The sequence below is a fragment of the Mustela nigripes genome, chromosome 2, assembly GCF_022355385.1.
Source record: "Mustela nigripes isolate SB6536 chromosome 2, MUSNIG.SB6536, whole genome shotgun sequence".
NCBI classification, from domain to species: Eukaryota; Metazoa; Chordata; class Mammalia; order Carnivora; family Mustelidae; genus Mustela; species Mustela nigripes.
This window is the reverse complement of record NC_081558.1, coordinates 128526510-128550720: the sequence shown is the minus strand read 5'-3', so window position 1 is coordinate 128550720 and position 24211 is coordinate 128526510.

Below are 24211 nucleotides of genomic sequence, written 5' to 3'. Positions count from 1 at the left end.
TCCATTGAGTCTGCATGGTTAGAACTACCAGAAGAATAATGAAAAACGAATACATTATCTAATATAATTAAATTTCCACAAGTTAAATAGATGTTCTGACTCCAAATGTATCCTAAGTATAAATTAAGGCAGGTAATATGCAATAAAATTGATTAGACTTAGACTCTGAATTAATAGAAAGATATATTTCTAGTCAGATTCCCAAAGTGTCTTTATACGTTGTTCTGCCAAGTGATCAACCCAATGAATACATCTGGTTAAATGAATGTTTAAATGTCCTTCTGTTCTTTCCTTTTTACCCCATTCCCTGTGTTTTAAAAATCCAACTTGGTTTTTATTCTTATTCCGTTTTATTTTTTATCCACATTAGGTAAAGGTTTTTACTCAACCATATTTTTTAGTCTAAATCCACTTTCCAACCTGTACAAATATTGAAAAAGTCATATAAACTACAATAGTTATCACAAGAGCATTTGAAGTTGGGATGGTGGGGAAATATAAGCAATTATGTGGCTACATATTCCATGAAGTGATCATTTAACTTTGAGCTTTGTTAAAAAAAAAAAAAAATCCATCAGAAAAAGGAAGCACAGAAAAATGTGCTACTTTAGGACCTATACCCAACATAGTCAGTTTATATTTTAAGTCAAACAAACATACATTATGGGTGCCTTGGTGGCTCAGTCGGTTAAGTATCTGCCTTCAGCTCAGGCCATGAACCCAGGGTTCTGGAATCAAGCCCCACATTGGGCTCCTTGCTCAGCAGGAGCCTGCTTTTCTCCCTCTCCTTCCAGCTTATGCTCCCTCTTTCTATCTCTGTCACTATCTGGCTTTCTCTCTCAAATAAATAAATAAATAAAATATTTTTAAGCATTATATTTCAAATATTTTGATGACTAATAATCTTAAAATGTCTGATTAAAAGCAATAAACATAATGTATGAAATTAAAAATCTTTCAAAGTATGTTTTCATTTTTAAAATTGTGTCTACATTTTCAAGATCCAAATACATTTTATGAAAATTTGATTGTCCATTGACATAGTCAACAAAATTCGTTAGCTTATTATATTATGTCATTAAGAAAGCCAAGTTTATTTAATCAATATTTCCATGTTTGAATGCTCCTTAGATGCTGTTTTGAAACAATAATGAATTTTAGATATTTGATAAAATTATTTTAAATGTTGCTATTTATTTAAACATATAATACTATTTAAAACATGAAGTATCAAAAATTACTTTTAATAAAGTAGCTCTTCTGGAGTTAAATGTTGATGTATTCTATAATTCAGTGCAGCACCTGGATTTCCCTGAAGGTTTATTTTATTGCTTGTAATAAAATTCTGGAACTATTCAGAGACAGAATTAGAAAAAAAAATCTGTATGTCATACATCTCATTTCAACTAGAGGCATATAAAAGCTTTTTTCACTGTCAACATTTATCTTTTCATGATATTTGATGGAGAACTTCTTATCACCAAAGAGGAAAATAAACTATCATTGAGAATCATAGTGTTGAAATTTTTAAATATATAAGACATCCGATAAGAGCAGAATTCTTTGAATTTCCATTTCCATAGAAGAAAAACAATTACAATAGAAAAATAGGAAACAATTTGACAAAATTTTAGATTTCTGAAATATAAAAAACTTTAATATTTTTTTAATATCCTATCTGATGAGAGATTTATTCCTTGGCAATTTCTATTTATTCCCTATGAAATTTAATATTCAGATTATTACTTATAGTCACAGAAGTATCTTATAAAATCTATCATCTTTTTTAAAAATTTCTTTTCAGCGTAACAGTATTCATTGTTTTTGCACCACACCCAGTGCTCCATGCAATCCGTGCCCTCTCTAATACCCACCACCTGGTTCCCCCAACCTCCCACCCGTAGCCCCTTCAAAACTCTCAGATTGTTTTTCAGAGTCCATAGTCTCTCATGGTTCACCTCCCCTTCCAATTTCCCTCAACTCCCTTCTCCTCTCCATCTCCCCATGTCCTCCATGCTATTTGTTATTCTCCACAAATAAGTGAAACCATATGATAATTGACTCTCTCTGCTTGAGTTATTTTACTCAGCATATTTAATAAAAATTATATTTCTCATATATCTGTTTAAAACCATGTAGTCCAGATGTGACATGAATATATCTTTTTACCAAGTGATCATCCCAATAAAGTCATTGAATGATAAAAACATATCTGTTAAGATATTGCATTCTATCTTTTAAAAGCATATTATTACAAAGTTTTTGTCATTGAAAAAAAATTCTGGTGGGAAAATCTAGGATAGAATACAAGTTTTTCTATTTATAACAACTGGAACTATTTGAAATGATAAGTGCTTTTTTTGTTTTTTTAAATTCCACTCAGTCTTCTGTAAAAAGTCAATGGAGGATATATAAATGGAAATAATATTCTATGTCACAGCATTTTAGTATATTTATTCATTGACTAATAATACTATTCTTCTATTTCTGTTTGGTTGGATAAACATGCAAAAGTTTTCTTTATTATATTATTTACCACCTTTAAGTATACAGTGTTGGTATTTTGTTATAATTAAAATTTCTATCTTTTAATTTCAAGAGTGTATTCAATTATATTATTTTTTCATAATAAACTGTATAAAGTATGTATTAGGCATACTATGAACAGTTGTTGAGTAGACAAATACCAAGCTTCCATGATTTCAATGGTTCAATTCATTTTACTCTCCTATTATTAATTATTTAATTTAAAAGGTTGGTATTCTAGAAATTACCTAATGACTTTTTCAATGATATCTAAACATGCTATTCTTTTTGTAGAAGCAATACATGCTAATTAGAGAAATTTGTAGTTTATAAAAGTATTTGTGTTTTACAAATATTTTTCCACCTAAATGGAACAACTGCTAATAATTTTTCCTATTTGGATTTTAAGTTAAACCACATAGGTTTTCAACAATTTTCATATATACTTGTATCATTCCCTTTTTCTACTACTAAATTACTACAAATAATATGCTAAATTCTAATTTTTCTATACACAGTGCTCTTTAGTGACTGTTACACAATGTACTAAATTCTCTGTTATATTCCAGTTTGTATTTTCTACTTTATAACCCAACATTCTTTTTAATGTCTATAGTATTCCATGTTAATTAGAATTTATGCTTCAGCCAGCTGTATATTCCCTATACAAAATTTCTAACTGTTGTGTTTCTCAGGTGAATGTTATAAAGAGTTTTAATATCATTAAAATGTAAAATTTCATGTAATCCGACAACTCAGAAGATTATACACAGTGTGTGCCAGAGTTTAAGAGTTGCTAAGAATCATTGTCCCATTGTGCTGTTCTTCTATTATCCTATACAAACACAATATTCATATTAAAACACAATCCCAGCCCTTATTCAAGGACAGGCAGTATGCTAAACATTTTATAGACATTATATCATTTAATCCTTACAAATACCTCAATAAAGTTTGATTATTAACCTTGTATCACAAAGAAGAAGGCTGAAGTAACAAAATAACTTTTGTTATTTTCGGAGGTGACAGAGCTGGTAAAAACCAGTCTAAGATTTGAAAAGATTCTGTTTAAACTGAGAAGCATCATCCTTCATGACTACTGCCTCACAAAATTGTGCTTCCCAAAGAGCTGGAGTCATATATTCTTCTAATCAAATATTTCTACTGTGATAAAAAGTTTCTCTCAAAACTTTTAAAAATGACGGGCGCCTGGGTGGCTCAGTGGGTTAAGCCGCTGCCTTCGGCTCTGGTCATGATCTCAGGGTCCTGGGATCGAGTCCCACATCGGGCTCTCTGCTCAGCAGGGAGCCTGCTTCCTCCTCTCTCTGACTGCCTCTCTGCCTACTTGTGATCTCTCTCTGTCAAATAAATAAATAAAATCTTTAAAAAAAAAAAACTTTAAAACTTTTAAAAATGAATGTGAAAAACATGGAAATAAACCTAGAAAAGAACAGTCAGGACGATCAATGGTATAGAAGTATAGAAGGTAGGTATGACAAGCCAGGAGAAAGAAAGGAGGTCAATAGACAACACGTGAACTAAAATTTCTTAAAAAAAAATTTTTTTGATCTGCTGCTTAATGTCTGATTTGATTACCAATTTTAAGTTTATGGGTCTGGGATTTCCATGAGAAATGCTGACATTCACATCTACATATTTTAGAGAAGCCAAAAAGATGAATTATAATTTAAGGAAAGAAGATACTGAGGTAGACATTTATAACAATCTTGGGATTGAAAGTAGAATTAGTAAAATAGGTAACTGACACTGTAGTGTCTTGTCCATTTAAAAATAAAAATAATAATACTTGTGGTAGGCAGAATAATGATTTCCTCAAAATGTACATCACCAGGGGCGCCTGGGTGGCTCAGTGGGTTAAGCCGCTGCCTTCGGCTCGGGTCATGATCTCAGGGACCTGGGATCAAGTCCCACATCGGGCTCTCTGCTCAGCGGGGGGCCTGCTTCCCTTCCTCTCTCTCTGTGATCTCTTCCCTTCCTCTCTCCTACTGTGATCTCTCTCTGTCAAATAAATAAATAAATAAATAGATAAATAAATAGATAAAATGTACATCACCACATCATTAGGAACTGTGGGTATATTTGATTACAACAAAAATTGGAATGAAGTTTGCAGATGGAATCAAAGTTACAAATCAGGTAACTAAAAAGTAGATAGGTAACACTGAATTAGCCAGATGGGTACAATGAAATAACAAGCATGTTTAGAATTGGAAGGGTGAGCTAGAAGGGGAAGTTAGTGATGAGCTGTGGGAAGTATTTTTAACCTTCTGTTGATAACTTCAAAGGTGAAGGAATAGAGCCAGAAGCCAGGGGAACTGTGTGGCCTTTAAAAACTGAAGTAGTCTGGTGATTCACAGACCTGTACCCCTGGGGATAAAAATATATGTTTATAAAAAATTAAAAATTAAAAAAAAGAAATTAAAAAAAGTATCATACTAAAATTAAAATAAATAAATAAATGAAAAAAAAAAAAAAACTGAAGAAGTAGTGGAAACAAACTCTCACAAAGAGCCTCCAGTAGTGAACACAGCCCTCCAAACATCTTGGTTTCAATCCTGTGAAAGTTATACTGGCCTTTTGACCTCCTGATCTGCAAGATGCTAAATTGGGGTGCCTGGGTGGCTCAGTCAGTTATGTGTCTGCTTTCAGCTGAGGTCATGGTCTTGGGGTCCTGGGATCAAGCCCTGATCTGGACTTCTGCTCAGCAGGGAACCAGAAAGAGCTTCTCCCTCTGTCCCTGCCCCCACTTTTGCTCTCTCTCATTCACTTTCTCTCTCTCTGATAAAGTCTTTAAAAATGTGAGATAATAAATTTGTGTTGTTTTAAACCATTAATTTGTAGTATTTTTTCTTTTACAGCAGCAACATAAAACTAATACAACATTCAAGGGAAACAAAAGTATGTTGTTGCAATGATGATCTTTTTGGCATTTTAATAACAATATATTTTATTTCAAAATAATTTTTTAAAGATTTTATTCATTTGAGAGAAAGCAGAGTGAGAGAGAGAGAGAGAGGACAAACTGGGGTGAGAGGCAGAAGGAAAGGGACAAGCAAACTACCTGCTTCTTAGCAGGGAGCCTGGTACAGGACTTGATACCAGAACCCTGAGTCAAAGGCAGATGTTTAATGGACTGAGTCATCCAGGTGCCCTTCAAAATAATTTTTGAAAACATCTTCAGAAAAAAGCTATATAATCAAAAATACTGAACTTATTGTACAAAGCAAACTGATTATAATAGCCATCTATTTAAAGTTTACAAATTATTTGCATTTTCCTAGTTATACACAGATATATAGGTTAATTTAAAAATATATCTATAATGCTTTTTGAAAATACTGTTTTTCTGGGTTATTTTATAATGTTCTATTTAGCTTTGTTTCTTCTGCTGTTTGATATAAATTTTCTAATGTTTACCATGATTGAGGTTTACTATGTCTCTTGAATGTAAAAAATGAAGTATTACATCACGTTTAGAATATTTTCAGTTCTATATCTTATTTCATCTTCCCTAATTTCCTTCTCTTTTTCTGAAAATCAAATTAAAAATATTTCAGATAATCTTATTAATTCCCACATATGCTTAGTCTTGCACATATATTTTCTATCATTTTGCCTGTCCAGCTTTTGGATTTTTTTTTTTACCTGATTATCAGTTCACTGATTCCCTCCCTTCCTTCCTTCCTTTCTTCTTTCCTTCCTTCCTTCTCTTTTTCTTTCTTTCAAAGCTGTGTTTAATCTGAAGTTAATCATCTTCAATGATTTATAGACTTCAATTTTTCCACTTCTCATTTCTACCATTATAATTGATGACTTTTGTCTTTGGTCTGCTATAGTGCCTAGTGCTTTGCTATTATTTTAAATCTTTCCTTTTATCACCTTGAACATAATAACAAAGTCCTATTTTAAAATCTGTATCTAATAATAGCAATGATGTTTTTATTGTTTCTCCTTTATGATAGGATTGTCCTAGTGTCTTTGATTACTATATTTATATCTATATCTATATCTATATATCTATATCTATATCTATATCTGAATGAAATAAATCGAGGTCTAGATTCATTATGTAATACTGATAATTTTTCCCTGATTCCCATCCAATACTGACACTCACTAGCTGATACATGCAATACATTTTCTAAAAAATAATAAAATAAAATTGGGGGCCCAATTTCTTAGCCCCACCTACACATTTTTTTTAATTAATTTATTTATTTTCAGAATCACCTACACATGTTTAAGGGAAACTGGTGTAAGAACTTACTTTTTATTCACCCTTAATGCTAGATTGCAGCTTCCTGTTGTCTCAATACAAAGCACGAGATGTTTACCAGTGTGAGAATTCTTGACAAGCTATGGATTCTACTTTCCCTAACTGTTCAAGGTTTTGGGATTTGGGGAACCAGAACGATTTTTACATAGGGAGCTCTGCAAAAGATAGAGAAGTTTAGAGGCAAGTAGAAACTAACAAATGATTAAAAGGTGAAAAATATAAGAACTTTGAGAAAAATTGAAAAACATTGCAATTATATAGTTTAAAGGGTAAATCATAAAGAATATTTAATGATATTTCAAATGTTTCTGTGAAAAATGTATATATAAAATCAGATATGTATGTACAGCTATTAGCTTGCTTCTATAGAATACAGAGCATACAACCAATCATTTAGGCAAAAAATTAATAAAAAATGAAGACACTAAAACCATCAAAAAAGAGATAATATGAACTTATTCAAAGTACATGGGCACTTGCATATATGTTTTAGCCCACAACGAAATGGGCTGGAAACTCTCTTTCTCTGTGTCTGTATTGGGTTATAAGAAACCATTTCTTAAGTTGATTTAAAAAGCCCAGTTTTATGTCATTAAATCATCTTTGTGCATTTTTATAAAGCTTTGTCTTTATTGGTCTATAAAAGCCAATTAATCCAGCCATTGGTAAAACAGATATTTTGAAATGATTTCTTAAAATCACTTTACTTCACAAAATTAACTGAAGTATTTTTGAGTGTATCATATAGGCACAGATTTAGAATAATCAATAGCATGCAAAAACTGAAAATAAAAATAAATAAGTAGGTTTGATAGGTAATAAAAGTTAAATGAAAATGCATATTATCAGAAACTAGTGATTATTGCAGTAATTGAAGATGATATAAAAATTATATTTAGCTATTTTGACTATTGATAGAATTATTTCTTGATGTTCATTTGTTATAAAAATATTGTGAAATATGTATAGCTAATTTCCCTACCAAATTATCAATTTATATGTTTCTTTGTGTGGTTTGTATTGCTAAATTGTTTTGAATTAGGTGAGTCTTTCTTTAGATGGTGAAAGAATTGAACAGAATTTCACTATACTGTTGAGAACTGAGAAAAAATATCAAACCTGTGGCATTATTAGCTTGTAGGAAAATAACAACAACAACAACAACAACAGCGAGTAGGTCTGAAAGAATTTAAAAGGAAAGATAAAAAGTAAAGATATTAAATGTATATATTAATATTCTTGAAGAGAAAAAATTGTAGCAGTTATATCCTTCATCTACTCAGCCCTTGCTCAAAAATTTTTCTGAAGATCAAGGTCAAACTTAAAAATACTTGAAGGCTGAGAAAAATTCTGTTCTGTGTTTTACATATGGACATATGCTGCACTACGTCTTTTGGACCATATTGTAATTAAACATGTTAAATGATATCTTGCAGTGTTCAAAACATTTTGTTGGGTGATAATGGGAACATAAAGCTAAATATGATGCAGGTCTTGACTTCAGGATTTACAATGCTATGGAAAAAATTAGTCATAACCACATGTAGCACTTGTGTAGTTTAAAAGAAAAAGAATATTATAAGTGCCACAATCAGAATGTGGCAAATCAATTATGTAGATCTAGGAGAAGTCAGTAAATCATAAGAGATGAAGTTATTATTTTAAATGCTTCAGATATCTTTATTTCTTTAGACTTTGAAAAGTAGCTTTTCTATGACTGGCAGCTTCACACAATGGGTATTTGTTATTTTGCTTTTAATGTGTTGTTTCCAACAAAACATTCTACTTATACATATTTGCTATGCATTCTGTTTTCCCTTTCCCAAGCTTTACTCTCTGATTTTCCAAATGGCATTAATAAAGCTATAATCCTTTATATCTAAATCAATTAAAAATTCATATCCTCGAAACGTTCAAGCACCTAGTAATTCATTTAAAATGGAGCTAAAGGGCGCCTGAGTGGCTCAGTGGGTTAAGCCGCTGCCTTCGACTCAGGTCATGATCTCGGGGTCCTGGGATCGAGTCCAGCATCAGGCTCTCTGCTCAGCAGGGAGCCTGCTTCCTCCTCTCTCTCTCTGCCTACTTGTAATCTCTCTCTGTCAAATAAATAAATAAAATCTTTAAAAAAAAGTTTAAAAAAAATGGAGCTAAAGCAGAAGAGAATATTTCAGGAGAGATGACAATAAGGTATAAGTAATGATGAAAAATGCCATTGAACATTGTCATTAAACCATGGTATGTCTATATGAAACTAAATTCAATTAACAAAAAGCAGGAAATTCAGTATAACCAGAAGTCAACCCAGGCTAGGCTTAAATAGCTTAGAACATTCAGTACATCCCATGACTAATACAGTTCACCTTAATCTTGTTACTCAGACAGTTATTTATTTATTTATTTATTTATTTATTTATTTATAAGGTTTTGTTTGTTTGTTTTAGTGTTAACATATAATTTATTATTTATTTCAGGGCACAGGTCTGTGATTCTTTAGTCTTACACAATTCACAACACTTACTTTAGCACATACCCTCCCCAATGTTTATCAGCCAGCTGCCCCATCCCCCCAACCTCCTCTGCTCCAGCAACCCTCAGTTTGTTTCCTGAGATTAAGGGCCTCTTATGCTTTGTCTCCCTCTCTGGTTTCGTCTTCTTTCATTTTTCCCTCTCATCCCCTATGATCCTCTGCCTTGTTTCTCAAATTTTACATAGCAGTAAGATCATCTGATAATTGTCTTTCTCTGATTGACTTATTTTGCTCAGCATAATACCCTCTAGTTCCATCCATGGCAAGATTTCATGGTTTTTGATGGCTGCATAGTATCCCATTGTATATATAAACCATATCTTCTTTATCTGTTCATCTGTTGATGGACATCTGGACCATTTCCACAGTTTGGCTATTGTGGACATTGCTGCTATAAACATTGGGGTGCAGGTGGCCCTTCAGATGACTACATTTGTATCTTTAGGGTAAATACCCAATAGTGCAATTACTGGGTCACAGGGTAGCTCTATTTCAACATTTTGAGGAACCTCCATACTGTTTTTCAGAGTGGCTGCACAAGCTTGCATTCCCACCAACAGTGTAGAAGAGTTTCCCTTTCTCCACATCCTCGCCAACATCTGTTGTTTCCTGACTTGTTCATTTTAGCCATTCTGACTGGTGTGAGTTGGTATCTGTGGTTTTGATTTGTATTTTCCTGATGCTAGTTTTGCTGAGCATTTTTTCATGTGTCTGTTGGTCATTTGGATGTCTTCTTTACAGAAATGTCTGTTCATGTTTTCTGGTCATTTATTGATTAGAATATTTGTTCTTTGGGTGTTGAGTTTGATAAGTTCTTAACAGATTTTGGATACTAGCCCTTTTTCTGATATGTCATTTGCAAATATCTTCTCCCATTCTGTCTGTTGTCTTTTGTTTTTGTTGATGGTTTCCTTTGCATATGGGAATTCAGTAAGGTGGCAGGATAGAAAATTGATGCACAGAAATCAGTTGCATTTCTATACACCAATAACAAGACAGAAGAAAGAGAAATTAAGGAGTCAGTTCCATTTAAAATTGCACCCAAAACTACAAGATACTTAGGGATAAATCTAACCATGAGGCAAAGGATCTGTACTCAGAAAACTGTAGAATACTCATGAAAGTAATTGAGGAAGACACAAAGAAATGGACAAATGTTCATTGCTTATGGATCGGAAGAACACATATTGTTAAGATATCCATGCTCCCTAGAGTTGTGTACACATTCAATACAAGCTCTATCAAAATACTATCAGTTTTTTTCACAGGAATGGAACAAATAATCCTAAAATTTGTATGGAACCAGAAAAGACCCCAAATAGCCAGAGGAATGTTGAAAGAGAAAACCAAAGCTGAGGCATCACAATTCCTGACTTCAAGATCTGTTACAAAATTATAATCATCAAGACAATACAGTACGAGCACAAGCATGGACACATAGATCAATGGAACAGAATAGAGAACTCAGAAATGGACCCTTGACTCTGTGGTCAACTAATCTTGGACAAAGCAGGAAAGAATAACCAATGGAAAAAAGACAGTCTCTTCAACAAATGGTATTGGGAAAATTGGATAGCCACATTCAGAAGAAAGAAACTGGACCATTTCCTTACACCACACACAAAAATATACTCCAAATGGATGAAAGACCAAAATGTGAGAAAGGAATCCATCAAAATCTTTGAGGAGAGAACACAAGCAGCAACCTCTTCAACCTTTGCCACAGCAACTTATTCTGAGACACATCACCAAAGGCAAAGTGAACAAAGGCAAAACTGAACTATTGTGACTTCATCAAAATAAGAAGCTTTTGCACAGACAGGTGATTATTTAGAAATTCAGATGATAAAAGTCCATATAGCTCTTTCTAAAGAAGTCCTTATCAATTTCTTGAATCAAGTAACAAATGAGCTACATATATCTCCTAGAAGTCTGAAAAAGTTTGTTCTAGTGAAGGACCACTATTGGTTAAAAATATACAAAAGAATACACGGGTTCTAGAAACAAATAGTTCATCTATCTATATTAAGCAGAATGCTTCGTTCTGGGTTAAGGCAGTTGACCAGATCACAAAATGGAACCTCTCAACACCCCGTTGTACCTGTTTATAATCCCATCTATATGTGTCTTTCATTCTAAAACCAAAGGTTTCCCATAGCCTTGCTCTTATAATTAGTTTCACAGAACTTCCACATTTCATAAGCTCTGTAGGGGTAAACAAAGATGAGTTATATAAAAGTGCATTATTTATTAAGCATACATACAAATGTATATTCATTTTTTGGATGTCAAATTTATATAAAATAAATCTACACATCTTAAACACAAAGTATGAAGAGTTTAGACAAATTTATGCCTTCAAACTAACTGCATATCAGTCAAGATAGGGAAAATCTTGGTTACTCTAAAAAGTTTATACCCTTTTCAAGACAATCCCAACATTCCCAAAACAGTTGTGATCTCTAGCATCATAAATTATGTCTGATTTTGACTTCATAAAGATAGAATATTATAGTATGAAAATTTCTGTGGTTGCCTCTGCTCTACTTAATGTTTATGAGACTCATCCAGGTATCAGCAGTTAGTTCATTTTTATTATAGTGACAATTTAAAAAATCTGCATATCTCCTCACTTGTGAAAGTTGTTATTTATTGTTTTGGGTCATACTGAATGAAACATCTATGAAAATTCTTGTGCATGTATTCTTTTTTTTTCTTTATTTATGTTTTTATTTTCAGCATATTTATTTTCATTATTTTTGCACCACACCCAGTGCTCCATGCAATCCGTGCCCTCTATAATACCCACCACCTGGTCCCTGTCCTCCCACCACCTGGCCCTTCAAAACCCTCAGATTGTTTTTCAGAGTCCATAGTCTCTCATGGTTCACCTGTCCTTCCAATTTCTCCCAACTCCATTCTCCTCTCTAACATCCCCTGTCCTCCATGCTATTTGTTATGCTCCACAAATAAGTGAAACCATATGATAATTGACTCTCTCTGCTTGACTTATTTCACTTATTTCACTCTTCCAGTCCCATCCATGTTTCTACAAAAGTTGGGTATTTGTCCTTTCTGATGGAGGCGTAATACTCCATAGTGTATATGGACCACATCTTCCTTATCCATTCATCCGTTGAAGGGCATCTTGGTTCTTTCCACAGTTTGGTGACCATGGCCATTGCTGCTATAAACATTGGGGTACAGATGGCCCTTCTTTTCACTACATCTGTATCTTTGGGGTAAATACCCAGTAGTGCAATGGCAGGGTCATAGGGAAGTTCTATTTTTGATTTCTTGAGGAATCTCCACACTGTGCATATATTCTAATGGAAATATGTTTCCATTTCTCTTGGGTCAATAATTAGGAGCAGAATGGCTAAATCATAGGGCAGAGGTATATTAAATTTATAAAAATCTTCCAGACCTTTGGTTCCAGTCTCGATGGTATAACAGGCTATCAACTTACTTTATTTCCACAAATAACTGGAAATATGGACAATATACATCAAGGAAGTGTTTCTAAATATTAAAACTGTATAGAAGGTTTTCCATTCAGAGAAGGCCAAGGCACAACTTTCTTCAGTCATTATGTATCTGGGTTCCTCTGACATCAGTCACTTCCACCAGTTTGTCCAAGTTTGACCCAGGAAGATCAGAGTTGTTTACCTGAGGGGCACCACTAGGGAATTTGGCATCACAACTGCTCTAGCCTCCAAGATCAACTGCCTGAATGTATATCAAAAAAAAAAAAAAAAATTGACGACGACATTTGCAAGGCAACTTGGTGGCTGAAAAAGCCTAAGGATTACAAACAAATTGACCATCAAAATGGACAGACTAGATTAAAATATTCTGTTTACTACATAAAACTTATAATTATGAAATTATTTGCCACCCTGAAACATTCAGCAGAGAAAAGTCATTTATCAGAACATTTGGTTTGCATTATCTGATTTTAAAAAAAAAAGAAAGAAAAAGATTTTGTTCAAATTTATTTTGAACAAACTCTAGAATACAATATTCTTAGTGAATAATTAACATATCACATTATTTGGGAAATCCTATTTGTGTATCCTATTTTTGTGGGTCAGATATATCAAATAACTGTAATATTAAAAATAAAAAGTAAAATTTCAATATAGGACTGTTGTGAATTTCAATATATCATTTAGTGACAAATAGGATGATACTTTGATAAAATAGTGTTAAGGTATAAGTAAGGTAGTACACAACCATATAAATTATGATTGGGGCTAGTTAAATTTTTTCTGGGGTTACATATAAATAGAAAGTGGGTGTTAGCATTTTCATGAGGTCACAAAATGTCAGTTGTTGAATAATGACTATGAATAAATATCCTATTCACAGAATTTTACTCATCCTCCTGTTCTATTTTGAAGAAACCACTTTGGTAATGGATAGGTACTTATCGCCTACCATTTCATCGTGGGAGTCATTTTAAAAACATATTTGAACACTTAGCAGCGAGCTTATATTTTTATCCATTTCACATTAAAAATAAAATTATCTCCTTGTTACGTCTTTTGCCATGACTCCCTTGTTATGACTGACACAATAATGTGATAAGTGATGTATTAATATGCTCTACACACACCAGGCAGGACAACAATGTGATAAGATTGCTATTGTTTATGCTATCAGAGCATTTTTATTATATTTTAGGAAATCCTACTTTATCTGATAGAGATGGTGTCAGAGTGGCCAGGGAGAGAAAAGCAAGGATTGAATTCTATAGCTGTAGAATTTCAAAAGGATACGTTTTCTCTACAAGAGCTGCCTCAGATGAAATATCAGCTACCATTTTAGAAATTCCCTCACAACCTCTTTATATAACCCAGACTAAATTGCCAGATAATTACTTTTGAACTGGCACAAAAAGGACACAGAATTAACAGCTAGAGAAGGGGGCTGAAAAATTTTTTTTTTAGAATTACAGCAAGAAAAGTTTTCAACTAATTACTGAAGGAAAGAACAAGTTTACCTTACCTGGGAAACTTGCCCCTTCAAATATTCTTTACCCACCACTTTGTAGAATCAGCATTTCCCCCCTAGTTTTGAGATATAATAGGCATAAAGCATTGTATTAATTTTAAGTGTAAAACATTATTGTATATAAGTATATGTTGCAAAATAATCATAATAAGCTTAACTAATATTTGTCGCATGCACTCTTCCTTGTGGTTACAACTGTTAAAATCTACTCTATTAGCAACTTTCACCATGCTATACATTATATCTCCGGAACTTATGTTTCTCATAACTGAAAGTTTGCACCTTTTGACCATTTTTAGTTGTTTTCCCCACTCACCATCCCCTGTGCCTGGCACCACCTGTTTTCTGTATCTATGAGTTCAGGGTTTTTTGTTGTTGTGATTGTTTTTACATTGCACATATCACACAAACCATACAGCATTTTTCTCTCTCGATCTGATTCTGTAGAATCTGATGAATCAAGACAGACGAATGGAAAGAAGATTGGCTCTGGATTCAGAGAGAGACTGAGATGATTCCTGGTTCTGTCTCATCATAGGGACCTTGAGCAAGCTATACAATCTTTCTGAGCCTCCATTCTTTGTCATTTATCATAGGGATAATGTTATTCACAGGACACATTGTTGTGAGGATAGATTTCCATGTGTAAATATCTAAGATTATCTGGCAAAGAAGGGTCTCAAACAACTGGGACTATCTTAATTATCTTTTTTCTCTCAATTAGCTTCTTAATTTTGTTGTTTAAGCATGTTCATGTCTTTTTCTTTCTGAAGACATTTTCTGTAGTCTATGATCTCCTCATGAGCTGTCTTTTTTTTTCTTTTAATTATTGAAATATTCGTAAGATTTACCTGCCTCCACTTTCTTTCCTTCTTCTCACTCCTTACCCCTTTAGATCTGTGTCTTGACCTTTAAATTTGTGCCTTGATCTTATCATCTCACAGAATTCACTAAGGGTCTATTTTCCATGCTTGCTCACAGTTTTAGTTCTTACACCTTTGCCTTCCTTTCCAAGCCTCTCTGTTTTTGGCTTCCTTAACTCTGTTTTCTTTCTTCTTTTTCTTTTTTGTTTTTCCCCTTGATCTTCTACAGAACTGCACCTTCTCAAACCCCACACCAAACTGTTTTTACCTTTCAACCTTAAGATCTATTCCTTAACATTATGCTCTAAGTCTTTTCCAATTTTCTCTCTGAACTCCTGTCTAGGATTAATCTACTCCTAGAAGTTCAGACTGCACGATTATGCTGAATGCCCGCCCTGATTTACTGAGGTTCAAACCTTTATTTCAGACTGGGCTGAGCATATATCATAAGTGATCAGACAATAGCACATATTCAATATATTCAAAATCAAAAAAGCTACCAAAAAGTGATCTCCTTGGGTTGTCTTTCATGTTTAAAGGTCTTATTATCCTTTTTAATTTCCCTAAATAGAAATCTGTAATTTTCAGCATTTCCCTTTCACAATCCTTCTCATCTGATAGCTTTGCAGTGGTTTCTCTGCTTCCAATCTATCACGCTACTCTTCAGAAAAAGTTTGAGATTACACTGCTTAGAATGCATTAGAATCTCCAAGTAAAACTCCTTGGTGAGACGACAGATATCTTTTATGACAATATCTTTCCAGTCTCATGTGCAAAATTTTATCTAGACAACTTACACCCCTGTTTTATAGGAATAATCCATTCCCTATGAATCCATCTACATTTTTTTCCTTTTAGACTTCTCTTCCCTTCCTTAGGCTTTTACCATTACTTGCAATGCTAGATTTTCCCTCCATTTTTCCAGCTGTTAAAATATAAATTCGCCTCTGGAAGTCATTCAGGGAGTTTCTTAGCCTTCACGAAAGACTCAGTTATGATTAGTTGGTATTTTAAATAGTTAATAGGCACATTGGTGATTTCATTCATTTTTATTTTTTTTTATTTCAACTTACATGGTACTTTATTTAATTATTTGTGACTCTCCTTCGCTAGACTATAAAGTCAGATAGTTTTATTCTATCCATTCCCTCAATGTCTGCATCATAAATATTCAACAATGTCTAAGGAAGGATATAAAATTAGAAAAAAAAGGCAGTAAGTCTAATTTTAAAATTTAGTTAAAACAAAAATCTCTTACAATTCAGTAAAGGCATGCATGGAGCTGTGAAGGAGGAGCACATCTGCTTAGAGAGTCAAACAACTTAAATAGTATTTGGTAAGCAAAAGTAACGTAACGTATGTTACAACATGATTACCCTTAATTTGGAGGAAGTCTGTATCTGTGATACCTTTCTAATATTAGAAAGGTATGTTAGTGAGACTATAAAAGCTATGTAAAAATCATTACAATATGAAACACAAAATTAATTAATTTTATATGTTTCAATTGTGAAGCAATCCAAAATCAATCTTTTAAATATCATTGATTAATATGTGAAAATAGTAGCTACTTTTTGGAAGGTGTGGCTTTGGATGTTTATTATAGCTTGAAATTTTACCTTGATTTAAAAGTAGATCAATATTTCAGACTGAAATGTGCACATTTTATGGAGGCTAAAGTTCACAAAATCCTTTTTAGAATTTTAGGAATTAAATAGATATTAACCTCACAAATGGGTTCATAAACTGGATCAGGCTCTCTGATTATGTTTCCGTTATCTATTTAATTGCTTTTCCTTTGTCTCTATAAATGAATGCACGGTGTTAGAGTTTAGGTGTTAAATATATAGTTAAATATATAGTCTGCCATGTTAGGTGGCAGACTATAGTGGTGGTTCCATTATGAACTTACAAGTTTCTACTTATTTGTGGCAACTTATTTTTACTACTTTTTCAGATTCTGTCCCTCTTTCTTTCTCTGTCCTATTTATATTTTGCAAGGGCAAGCAGGTGCAGGTAAGTTCAGATGCAGGGGTTTCTCTGTTCTCTGAACCTTTCCAACATCCAATTTACAAGTCTGAATTTTTGTACAGATACTGTGGGATTTCTCCTTAAGTAACGTCTTCTGAAATACCCCTTTTCTTTTTTTTTTAATTTATTTTTTATTTATTTTCAGCATAACAGTATTCATTGTTTTTGTCCCACACCCAGTGCTCCATGCAAGATGCCCTTCAATGGATGAATGGATAAGGAAGATGAGGTCCATATACACTATGGAGTATTATGTCTCCATCAGAAAGGATGACATACCCTTTTTCTTAATTAGCCACCCTAATGGGAAAAGAGAGTAGTTTGGTTTTATCTCAGTTGTATCTTATGAATTGCTTCACCTTTCCCAATTAAACAATGTCCCTTTAATTTTCCTTATGAGTCTGAACGCTCTCCTATACTCAAAAAAGATTTTCTGTAGGTGCCTAGCCTCATCATGTCAATGGCACATTAAGGTATAACACAGGATTCCTCTCGCTTCAGCAGCTCCCTTTTAAGGAGCCTGGAGAAGGTTATATTACTGAAGGCTCCCAAAGTCCATACCTAGAAGTCAGGACATTAAATATCTTGATATGTCCCCATTCACCCTACATGGCAGGAATATCATCCTTTCAGTATTATGTTTTCTTCATTTATAAAGGTGAACAACAATGTCCTCTTACTCTACTTTTTCCTATCTTAATAACTGTAAGATTTTGGTGGTCGGTTGGTGAGAATAAGTAGTGTTTGTACCTAATTCTGCTTGGGTAAGCTTGGGGTTCAGTTATTGACATTAGAGTTGCCACTGCCCACCCTGCTTTAAATGATACACCAAATGGAACTAGATATCCCCTTCTCATACACTTGCCATCATTTAAGCATACATCAACACAATTTTAGCTGTCCCTGTATGACTGTTCAGAAAGCCGACTCTCACATTTCTGGAGTTCTCACCTTGCCAAATCTCTGGTTTAAAGTGCTTAGGTATTCAGACGAATCTACTAGTCATCAAATAAATTTGGAAAACCTCATATACACAATATCCCCCTTTGGAGATGTACAATGCACATCAGCATCATAAATCCTCTAAACCTGTGGTAGGGAAATTCTGCTTAAGTTAACATAGCCTTTCTCAAAGTTCTCAAAGTTATTTAACCTGAGACTTATTTTTTGTTTTCTAAGTAATATTTCATAAAATTAGGTTTCTATAGAGCAAGTTATAAGAAATGCTGATCTCTATTACTAACCTGGGAGGCTGATCTTAAGGGAAAAAAAACCTTGGAACACACAGGGAAAAATTAGGATTATAGAAGTGCCACATTCCAGTTGGAAAAATTCACACATGACTAACTCTTCTAGCTTTTCTTTTTTTGTTGTTTTTATTTTGTTTTGTTATTTTCTTTGCTGGTATTGTCTTTGCTATGGCCCAGTAAACATCAAAATGACCAGAACAACAATACTGATAACCATGAGCTCCCTGATTGCAGTATCTTTGTTTCCCCAAGCCTAGATTAAGGATATTACGGACAGAATAGAAATTTTAAAGTTTGCTTTTGAATTTTTTTTTAAACACAGTGTCTAGTTTACTTCAAAATTTGTACAAATTTTAACCAAACCACACAATGTAAAGACTGAATCTATGAAACACTGTATTATTTTCACAGATTATTTTGGTTCTTGTTTTTTTAAGAATTTTTTTAGATTTTTTTTTGGAACAGTTTAAAATTGAAGGGAAGGTATGGAAATTTCTCCTGTATTTCTTATCCCCATACATGCATTATCAGCCTTCCCCACCATCATGGTACATTTGTGATGCTTAATGAATCTACATAGATACATCATAATTACCCAAAGTCCGTAGTTCACATTGTGGTTCACTCTTGGTTTCACATTCTATGGTGTTGGACAAATGCTAATAACATGTATCCATCATTATGGTATCATAGACACTATTTTCAGCACCCTAAAAATTCTCTGTACTCTGACTATTCATCCATCCAAACCATCCTCTATTTTGTCCTTTTAATAGGAACTTAAAGAAAGAAAATATTTGACTTGTTCCTATCCATTTATTCCATACAATACCACCATAGTTGCTGATCAGTAGAAGCATAATATTTTATTAAGTTACATTGTTAGAAAATATATGAATTAGACATTCAAATTTCTAAGACAAAAGGACAAGCAATTTATCATTTTTAATAGAGTAATTTAAGTATTCTCTAAGCTCTCTTATCTCAAAGAGTAAATTTATTCTTTTTTTTTTTTTAAAGATTTTATTTATTTATTTGACAGAGAGAAATCACAAGTAGATGGAGAGGCAGGCAGAGAGAGAGAGAGGGAAGCAGGCTCCCTGCTGAGCAGAGAGCCCAATGCGGGACTCGATCCCAGGACCCTGAGATCATGACCTGAGCCGAAGGCAGCGGCTTAACCCACTGAGCCACCCAGGCGCCCAAGAATAAATTTATTCTTATTGAGCTTCTAAGCAATTGACTATGGCCTTCAAATTTTATCCCATTTTGTCATCTTAAACTTTTTATACTACAGGGTCCTCCTCTTTGATGATGCCTATTAGGTTCATCTTTTCATAGAATAATCCATTACAATAAATTAATACTATCATTTTACCTCCAACTTTAAAAGCTTTATGCTTTATCAACTCTGCTTTGAAGCTAACACTTCCATTTTCTTTTCTGTTCCCCCTAACCCTGATCAGATACCAAACTTCATTTAATGTAGCAATGAAAGACTAAGCTATTTGTATTTCAATTTCAATTTTCACTAATATTTCCATTTGCTTAAAATGTTACTCTTTCAAAGTAGCTGAAATGTTGGACAATGACACTCTTGTGGGGGGTAGAATAATACTTTTCTATTAAGGTCAATTTTTTATACCTGTCTTTTCAGACTTATGTCACATCTACTAGCTATTTTATCTTTGTAAAGTCATGCTATAGCTAAGATGTAATACGGCATGTATTCTGAAAGAGTAATGAAAAAAGTGACCTTTGATTTAAGTATTTATTAAAATATATGCTATTATGGAACATTGAAGGAGCTCAGCTTTCTGAATCACCAGCACAATCAACATCATAATCTTGAATCAAGTACCTTCATTGTTCAGTTTATAGTTGACTAGTTAATGATGAAATTTTGATGTTATGGTAGCTTCATAAATATATAAAGATTTTAAAAACAATATTCTAAAAGAATATTACTATTTTATTGGAAAAATAGAATATATCATATTATAATTTAAATTAAAAAGAAATAAATACAATATTTCTTTCCTAATGTTGGCCTTAGGAAACAATATCTTTATAGTAAATACATGGAATTTTATTCAATGCTTAATTATGTACTACTCCTGAAAACAACAAGCTTATTCATGAATCTTTAGTATTTTTAGATATGAGCTGTTCCATCTTGTGGAAGGCTTTCACTATCTATCCATCAGCTAAACCCCTACCTTTCAAGTCCCATTTGAAGAAAACCTCATTTGGAAAACCAAGAAAGGACTTGAGATTTTACTTCTTTCAATGTTAATCACTGCCTTCATAATATTGACTCTGAATATTTATCATATTTCATGTTTTTTCTTACACTTACATTCTGCTTAATTTGCTTACATATCTACCTCAACTTGTTTTGTGTTTTTATTCCTATCAGCTGGCACATTATTGTTACATGTAATAGGTGCACCAAAAAGGGAGTCAATATGAACAGTCTACTTCAAAGTATATTCAAAACTGTAAGGGTGCCTGGGTGGCTCAGTTGGTTGAATATCTGACTCCTGATTTCAGCTCAGGTCATGGTCTTTGGATCATGATATTGAGTCCTGCATCTGGCTCCCCACTCAGCAGAGTCCCCTTGTCCCTTTCCCTCTACTCCTTCACCTCTCTCTCATTCTCTCTCTCTCTCCTAAATAAATAAATTCTTTCTTTTTAATTTTTTTAAAATTTTCAGCATAACAGTATTCATTATTTTTGCACCACACCCAGTACTCCATGCAATCTGTGCCCTCTATAATACCCACCACCTTGTACCCCGACCTCCCACCCTGCCCCTGCCACTTCAAACCCCTCAGATTTTTTTTCAGAGTCCATAGTCTCTCATGGTTCACCTCCCCTTCCAATTTCCCCCAACTCCCTTCTCCTCTCTAACTCCCCATGTCCTCCATGCTATTTGTTATGCTCCACAAATAAGTGAAACCATATGATAATTGACTCTCTCTGCTTGACCTATTTCACTCAGCATAATCTCTTCCAGTCCCGTCCATGTTGCAACAAAAGTTGGGTATTCATCCTTTCTGATGGAGGTATAATACTCCATAGTAGTAAATAAATTCTTAAAAACAAAAAACAAAAACAACAAAAAACAAAACAAAACAAAAATGTACATTCAACCTTTAGAATAGTATGGATTTCTTGTATGAGGAGAAGTTAACTGTGTTTAAGCATTTCTTCCTCTCAGTATTCATGACTGTGTATCAGCCTGTTTTCTTTCAGTAATCTGGGAAGCACTCCTCTGAGGGAAAATTACAAGAAGTTTTATATTTGGGGGATTGGAGAGTACAAAGTACAAAGAACAGAGTATAAAGAATAAAAGTAAAATACTAGAAGTCTGACTCCAAGCACTGTTTAGATGAGAGGCTTCTCTAAGTCATTGACTAGACTTTTGTGAATATCAGTTGAGAATGTAGATCTATCTTTATTATGACATATAATTCTAGCCTAGATTTACACTTTTCAGTTGTTGAGTCACAGAACTCATTTTCCTTCTAATTTCATGCTTACAACGCATCCTATTGATTCCAGCCTGGCTTCTCATGTCTTTTGCCCATAAAAAATATATGCTAGCCTGACAAGTTGAATCTAGTTCTATTAACAGTTAAAGATTTTACAATAAACTAATCTGTATGTATTGTTTTTTTATAAATGAAATACAAAATTCTTGCTTTTGTGGTGTGCACAGAAAACATGTAGTTGTTTTATTACACTTTGAAAAAGTGTTGCTCTTTATAGGTGCTGTGTATAAAAAGTATATTTGAACTTACCAGAGCTTTATTTATCCAGGGTTTAAGAACATTTGATCTCCTGATGTTTTCTCACCCCTAGCTCTTACCCAAGGTTAATGCCAAATTGTCAGCAGAGCAGGGCCCAGAAAAACAATGGTTTTGGAGACTAATCTCACTTAGCTGTACTCTAGAGGTACCCCATTCATTCATTTACTCATTTATTCATTCATTCCTCTATCCACTAACCAATTATTTACTGGGATGTGCCAGTGCTAATAGAAGAGATTCAAAGACAAACATATCATCACCATGTCAAGAAATTACAATCTACTCAAATAAGAAAAAAAAAATTCATTGGATACCATGTTAGAAGTCTGTGTGAAGTATATGAGGGCACATGGGAGAGTGGGAGAGAGTAATCATCTCTACTTGTTGATTGTAATTGTGAATTAATATTAATAGCAATGACAGTTTGATGATTGTTTACAAAGGAGGTAAATAAGCAAACATAGGAGCCCCATTATGGCATCTAATTTGTAACAATGGAGCTATAACTACACCACTTTAGGAAATTCATTGTAAGATAAATTATGTTTTTTTTTCTAATATGTTTCAAGATAATGTGGCTGAAACTGTAATCACTGCTCTCTAGAGGTGCTCTAACATTCTTGGTTCTGAAGGTCTAAATATCAAAAAATCTTGCTTCTGACTGCCTTTATTTCCCCTTAATACCCCTGGGGATAAAATATATGTTTATAAAAAAAAAATTAAAAAAGTATTTTAAAAAAAATTAATAAAACCTGGAACAGAAAAAAAAAAAAAAAAAAAAAAAAAAAATATTTTAAAAAAAATTAAAAAAACCTGGAAAAAAAAAAAAAAAAAAAAAGGAATGATAGAATATGGTTTTCAAAATGAACTTTACTTAGAAACTAAGGAAAGACAAAATAAAACTAAAACACAAACAGTAAATAATAATTCATTACATTGGTATATGTAACTATGTAATAATCCTACTTGATTGTTTAATAAAAATTTTAAACTACAAATTTACAAAGCAGAAATCAAATTTACAAAGTAGAAATTTCCAAAGCAAACTTTCCCTTAAAAAAAAAAAAAAAAGCTTTCCCTTTTTAAGTAAAAAATCTAGGAATCATCCTTGATTCTCTATTTTCTGGAATCTATATACAATTCATCGACAAGTATACCAGTTCTTCCACAAAAACATTTTTCAAATTCCCTTTAATTCTCCCTACTTCCATGGCCCTTCCCTTAGAAGTCATACAGATTTTCACAATAGCCTAATTGGTCTCACTGGTTTAGCTTTCATTTACCATTCCTTAAAATCCAGTCTTCAAACAGGAATTAAAGATTTAAAAAATATATATATAAATTAGGACAAGTCCCCCATCCCCCACAAAAAAAAAAAAAAAAGAAGGATGGAAGAAAGGAAGGTAGGTAGGAAAGAAGGAAGGAAGGAGAGAGGAAGGGAGAAAGGAAGGGAGGAAGGGTAAAAAGGAAGGAAGGAAGGGAAACATTCTGAGGTTCCTCCATTACTCTTCAAATTAAATCTAAAGTCAATGTACAGAAATCAGTGGCTTTCTTATACACTAACAATGAAAATACAGAAAGGGAAATTAGAGAATTGATCCATTTACTATAGCACCAAGAACTATAAGATACCTAGGAATCAACTTAACCAAAGAGGTAAAGGATCTGTACTTGAGGAACTACAGAACACTCATGAAAGAAATTGAAGAAGACACAAAAAGATTGAAGACCATTCCATGCTCTTGGATCAGAAGAATAAACATTGTTAAAATGTCTATACTGCCTAGAGCAATCTATACTTTTAATGCCATTCCGATCAAAATTCCACCAGTATTCTTCAAAGAGCCAGAGCAAATAATCCAAAAATTTGTATGGAATCAGAAGAGACC